The sequence below is a fragment of the Humulus lupulus genome, chromosome 3, assembly GCF_963169125.1.
Source record: "Humulus lupulus chromosome 3, drHumLupu1.1, whole genome shotgun sequence".
NCBI lineage: Eukaryota > Viridiplantae > Streptophyta > Magnoliopsida > Rosales > Cannabaceae > Humulus > Humulus lupulus.
The window spans coordinates 207283343-207289250 of record NC_084795.1 but is presented as its reverse complement, the minus strand read 5'-3'; the positions used below and the strand labels follow the sequence as shown (position 1 = coordinate 207289250).

Below are 5908 nucleotides of genomic sequence, written 5' to 3'. Positions count from 1 at the left end.
TTAGAGATTGGTGCCATTGTTTCCTCAACTGATTGGAATTGACTGAAATAATGTGAATTAACTTTGTCGATCAATTCTGAAAATTGAGTCTGAATTTCTCTAAGTTCCTCCATCATGTGTTTAGTAATGTTGCTTATGTGTTCAGTCTAGTTTATTTGTTCCTCCTTAATTGTATATAATGTTTCCTCTAAGGAATTTGTATTAGTCCAGACATTATGTGGAGGTTCACGGTAAGAGTTAGAAAAATCGTGCTCAACATTCCTACTAGATGGTGCCAATTCCCAACCAATCGGTGCACGGTAGTTGTACTTAGACTTCCAACTTGAAGCAACAGGGTTTTTCCAGCTAAGATTACTATTCTTATAGTAAGAATAGTATTGAACAGCTTCCTCATTTTCTTTAAGAGTTGAGTAATCTTGAGCAAAATGGTCGACTCTTTCACAGTCAAAATATGGTTAATCATACTCTACCCTTATGACCTTGTTACTTTCTCGACCATACTTAGCTTTCAAGTTTTCGAATTCTCTAGTCAAGAATTCTACTTCAGATTTAAGGTACTCTCTTTCGCTAAGTTGGTGGGGACCTCTAAAATTTCTAGTACCCTTAGTAGCACTAGATTTTGGATTGTTTTGAAGTGAAGAGAGCTAATTCGATAATAGTACTCAAAATGTCGATGATCTTCTTTATTCATTTGTTTTTTTTTGTTTTTTTTATTAATATTTTTTTTGTAAGTATTATAAGCGCAAGTGTGTAATAGCGTAATAAGTATACACAAAAAATGTTCCCAGGCCAATCGGGAAGGCTGCCAAGGTACCACTTTAGGCTCAAGAGCTTTTCTAGAACTTCCTGAGGTTCTTAGAAAAGGTTGGAGGGTAACGCTAACACAGACCTTATTTAAGAACCAATTTTTCTAAGACAGAACATGTTTGGTTTTTACTGATATCCAAAATTACACAAATTTTCATAATACTTTGTTTTGATACAAACAATTTATTTTTATTTTTTGGATAATAAAACTGAATCTAAAAATAAAATCTTAAACCTAAAACCTAAAATTAAAAGTAAAATAAATAAATAAACTAAAACAAAACAAAAAAAAGAATGAATAAATAAACAACTAAATAACTAAAAATGAGCCCCAAAAAAATTAAAAACAAATAAACAAATTAAAAATAAACCAAAAAGTAAAATAAACAAATAAAATAAAATAATTAAAAAATTGAATAAATAAAAAAAAGAAACAAAAAATAAAAATTACTAATGAAAAAAAATTAAAAGAGAAATTAAAAAAAAATTATACTACTTTTTTTTTTTATAAAAAAAATTACTTTACTATGCAAACCTTTAATTGTAGAATTACCTCCCCGGCAACGGCACCAAAAATTGATATCGCCCAATAAACTCCTAAGCGGTCGCAGTAGTAATCGGGCTATGTCGTATCCACAGAGAGGCAAACACAACTAAAGATTAGATTAGAAAATAAAAGATAAAAATAAAGTAGAGTTGAAGAGATGGATTTTGTGAAATTAAAATGATAGATTAGAGAAAGCGATCAGATAAAGAGCATGGCAATGAAGAGATAAAGTGCTGTAAAACCTATTCTAACATTGATATTAATTCAAAACACAGTTGCAATTCTACACCATTAATTGCAACTGGAAGATGTATATGTTAAAAACACAAATTAAATAATCTAGATTAAATTGAATCTAACTCCTAATTTCATCGAATATCATATTATATATCTAAGAGTGACAAAATACCATTGGCAGAATGCAGTAAAAGACATACAATATAACAAATATACTAAAATAAATTAACAATCTAAGTTACATAAGAAAAGCATGACTGAACTTATGTAAAAGATGCTAAATAATTTTAGAAAAGAAATTAGAAGATGAGAAACAAAATAATTAATGAGATATGGAAATGAAGCATAAGAAGAATCAATATCACAATTGAGAATAAGAAGTACAAACTACACTCTAACCTCACCAATATTTCTAAAATAGTTCACTCATTCTTGTCACCTATAACAAGTAAAACTAAGCTAGAAATAAGAAAAGCAATGAAATAACAAAGTGTATTTTTCCACTCTAAAAAATCTGATCCTTTACACTGATTGTTGTTCTCTATTTATAGAGAAAATAGGACCCAAAATGTGTAAAATCGTGTACAAAATAGTGGGGGAAATGGCTGCAAAATTGGAGCAAAGTGGGACAAGTGGGACACATGTCGGCCTCAGATTGGCTAAGGAAAAGGCTGCAGGTGGAGTGGGGGACACGGTCAGAACGTGGCAGGCTGACTGGTTGGGTGCGTGGGAGACAAAGGCTGACGAGTGGGACAGGTGGCGGGCAGCTGGCGAGGTGGCAGGCGGAGTGGTCGGGCGCGTGGGGAGCATGGCAGGCGCGCATCAAGTGGCGTCAGGCTATCAGGTGGATAGGACGACACGTCAGGCGTGGCAGGCGCATGTCTGGTGGCTTAGGCGGCTCCGTTTCGGCTGGGCTCCATTTTGGGCCTAATCTTGTCAAAAATGTCATTTTCTTCATGATTTCTTCAATTTTAATTCTTTCTTTTTCTTTGTGTCAAAATAAATTTTATTTACTGAAAATTAAACACAAATTAAATTAAATTTAATATTTTAAAATATAAAATATATAACAATAAATCCATGAAAATATTAATTAAAACTTAATTAATTTTAAACTTTAAAACTAATAAAATGATATTTTTGAGCACTAATCATGCATCAACATGCGGGCCACGACCTGGGTTTAGAGGGCCGCAGCGCCTAAAGACTGAACCAGACTTTGAAGTGCTTTAACAATGACACGGGCTGCGACCTAAGAAAGGCCAAGTCGCGGCCCACCTTGCCAATAAAGAAGAATTCAGTTTATTATTCATATAAATTCAGACTTTATGTTTTAATTAGGGTTAGGTCAGATTTTAATTATAAATTTAGAATGTAAATTTGATTGTGAGACAATTTTTTCTGCACTTTTATATTTTTATTTTTTCTTCAAGCTTTTAAAATTTATGTTTTTGAATAATTATTTTGTTGTTTTAGTCATGTTTGATATGAACAAAACACCTCTATCTGGGGTAAATGTAGTCGCTTGGAATTCTATTTAATGTTATTATGATGTTCTATTTAGTATTCTTCTTTATTCTAATCTATATAATGCTGGCTTAATGCTAGTAAATATTTGATCAATATTTGCTTGATTTATGATTTTGATTCAAAATTTGAAAGATGCGAATTGAATATGCTATTGTTATATAGACATAAGTTACATATTGGACGAAAGTATCTGTATGGCTTGTGTAGCAATTAGGTTTCTATGCTTAATGCCTGCTATATGTTTAAGTTTGTCACAAAGATGTAGAAAACCTGCATATAGGCTTACATCTTATATCTTGAAAAAGATAGGAATCGATTTATGTTAACCTACTATTAGAATAGGAAGAAATAAATTTAGAACTGATTAATCAAATTAATAGAATGAAAAGTTGATGAAATTAATACCTTAGGTCTTTCTATTATTGATTTTCATCATTTGGTTAATTGTTTTGTATACAATTATTTAAATTTTGTAATTAGATTTATTCATCTTAATTTCTCTTGCCAAATAGAAAGTAAAGAGCAATGATTGGTAATTGGGTTATAGTCTCTGTGGGAACGATTCTTATTTACTATCTATATTACTTGAATCGATTACGTATACTTGCGTACAATATTTTATCGATCAAGTTTTTGACGACGTTGCCAGGGACTTAATATCCAACACAAAATTAAATATTTTTTTTGTTTCACTTTGGCTTTTACTTTAAGTACTAATTCAGATTGTGTCTGTATTGTGTTTCAAGAATTTTTGGTATATGCGGGGAAGTAGAAAAAATGAACTCATACCGGTAGATCTTGATATTGAGAGAACGTGCAGGAAAAACCGAAAGATAAAGAGAAGGCTTGATTTTTCCATGGCTGAGAATGCAAATAACGGTGTCAACAACAATGCAAATCTAGGTCATGCGGGTAATGTAGCAGCTAAGGCTAACCTGCCATTGAGAAATTATGCACTCCCTACTGTTATGGGGATACATTCAAGTATTCCTCCTCCTACTGTAGAGGTGAATAATTTTGAGATAAAATGCTCGATCATTCATATGGTACATAATTGTGTATAATTCGGGGGATTACCAAACGAGGATCCAAATCTCTATATTACAAACTTTTTAGAGTTGTGTACGACATTCAAAATGAACGGGGTGAGTAACGATGTTGTTAGATTAAGATTATTCTCGTTTTTCACCAAGAGACAGAGCTAAGAGTTGGTTGAATTCATTACAAGCCAATTCTATAGTCACTTGGGAAGACATGGCTCAGAAATTCCTTGGTAAATATTTTCTCCCGCGAAGTCATCCTGATATAGAGGAGAGATTAATAACTTCCATCAGCTGGATGGGGAGTCTTTATATAATGCATGGGAACGTTTTAAAGAGTTGCAAATGAAGTGCCCACATCATGAAATAGAGAAGTGGCTATCGGTGCACACGTTTTACAATGGTTTGGGGGGAAATACAAGGACAATTATTGATGCAACATCAGGAGGAGTATTTATGAGAAAAAAATGCTAATGAAGCTTATGAATTACTGGAAGAGATGGCCATGGATAACTATAATTTCCCATTGAGCGTGAGAATAAGAAGGTGGCAAGAGTCTTAGAGGTTGATCCTATTGCTTTATTGACCGCTCAAGTGGCATCTTTAACCAAGCAATTGCAATAGAATAACCTTGTCGCCAAAGCGATGCAAGTACAAAATGTAATGAGTTGTGAGATTTGTGGGGGTTCGCATTCTAATGAACAATGCTTGAGCACTGTTAGTTGCTCAACAGACGTAAACAATTTGCCTTTGGAACAAGCATAGGTTATTGGTAACTATCCAAGACCTGCACCCAACACTTACTGAAGACAAAAAATTCTCCAAAATTCTTAAGGTATTTAAGACACTTCACATTAACATTCCTTTTTCAGAGGCTCTAGAATAAATGCCTAGTTATGTGAAGTTTATGGAAGAGATATTGTCTAATAAGAGAAAAATGGAGGATTATGAAACCGTGGCATTAACAGAAGAGTGTAGTGCAATTATTCAAAAGAAATTTCCCCAAAAGTTAAGAGATTCGGATAGCTTCACTATACCTTGGACCATTGGGAACTTTTATTGTGAAAGGGATTTATGTAATTTGGGTGCAAGCATTAATTTAATGTTGATGTCCGTATTTAGAAGACTTTATTTGGGGGAAGCTAGACCCACTAATGTTACTCTTCAACTGTGACCGTTCATTAACGCACCCCCGAGGTATTATAGAGGACATTCTAGTAAAGGTAGATAAATTCATTTTTCCAGCGGATTTCATTGTATTAGATATGGAGGAAGATGAGGGCATGCCTATTATATTGGGATGACCATTTTTAGCCACGGGGCAAGCTTTGATAGATGTCTAGAAGGGTGAGTTAAGGCTTATAGTACAAGGTGATGAGGTAGGTTTTAATGTTTTTTAAAGCCTTGAAATATCCTTAAGCTAGTGGCAATTATTTCAGTATTAGTGTATTGGAGGAACAAAAGGAAGGGGTCAAGTCTATTGAGGATCCACTTGAGATGAGTTTGGTTGCAAGTCCTAAAGAATTTGAAGGTACTGAAGCCAATGAATATGTTAAGTGGTTGAACTCATTAGGGAAAATTTATAAAATAAAAATATGAGGAATTAGGTCAAGTGCCTGAGAGACCTCTCCCATCTATTGAGAAGCCACCAGTTCTTGAGTTAAAGACTTTACCAGATCATCTTAAGTATGCTTATTTGGGTAAGAATGACACTCTCCCGGATATTATTTCAACTTCATTATCTACC

The 5908-nt window shown here is 33.4% G+C and overlaps 1 non-coding gene across 1 annotated transcript; it reads right to left on the bottom strand.

Moving 5' to 3' along the window:
* Positions 1-4422: 4422 nt before the first annotated feature.
* LOC133827996 (small nucleolar RNA R71) lies at positions 4423-4529 on the bottom strand. The gene has a single exon (XR_009890642.1). It is a non-coding gene; the product is annotated as a small nucleolar RNA R71 (small nucleolar RNA).
* Between the last annotated feature and the right edge of the window lie 1379 nt (positions 4530-5908).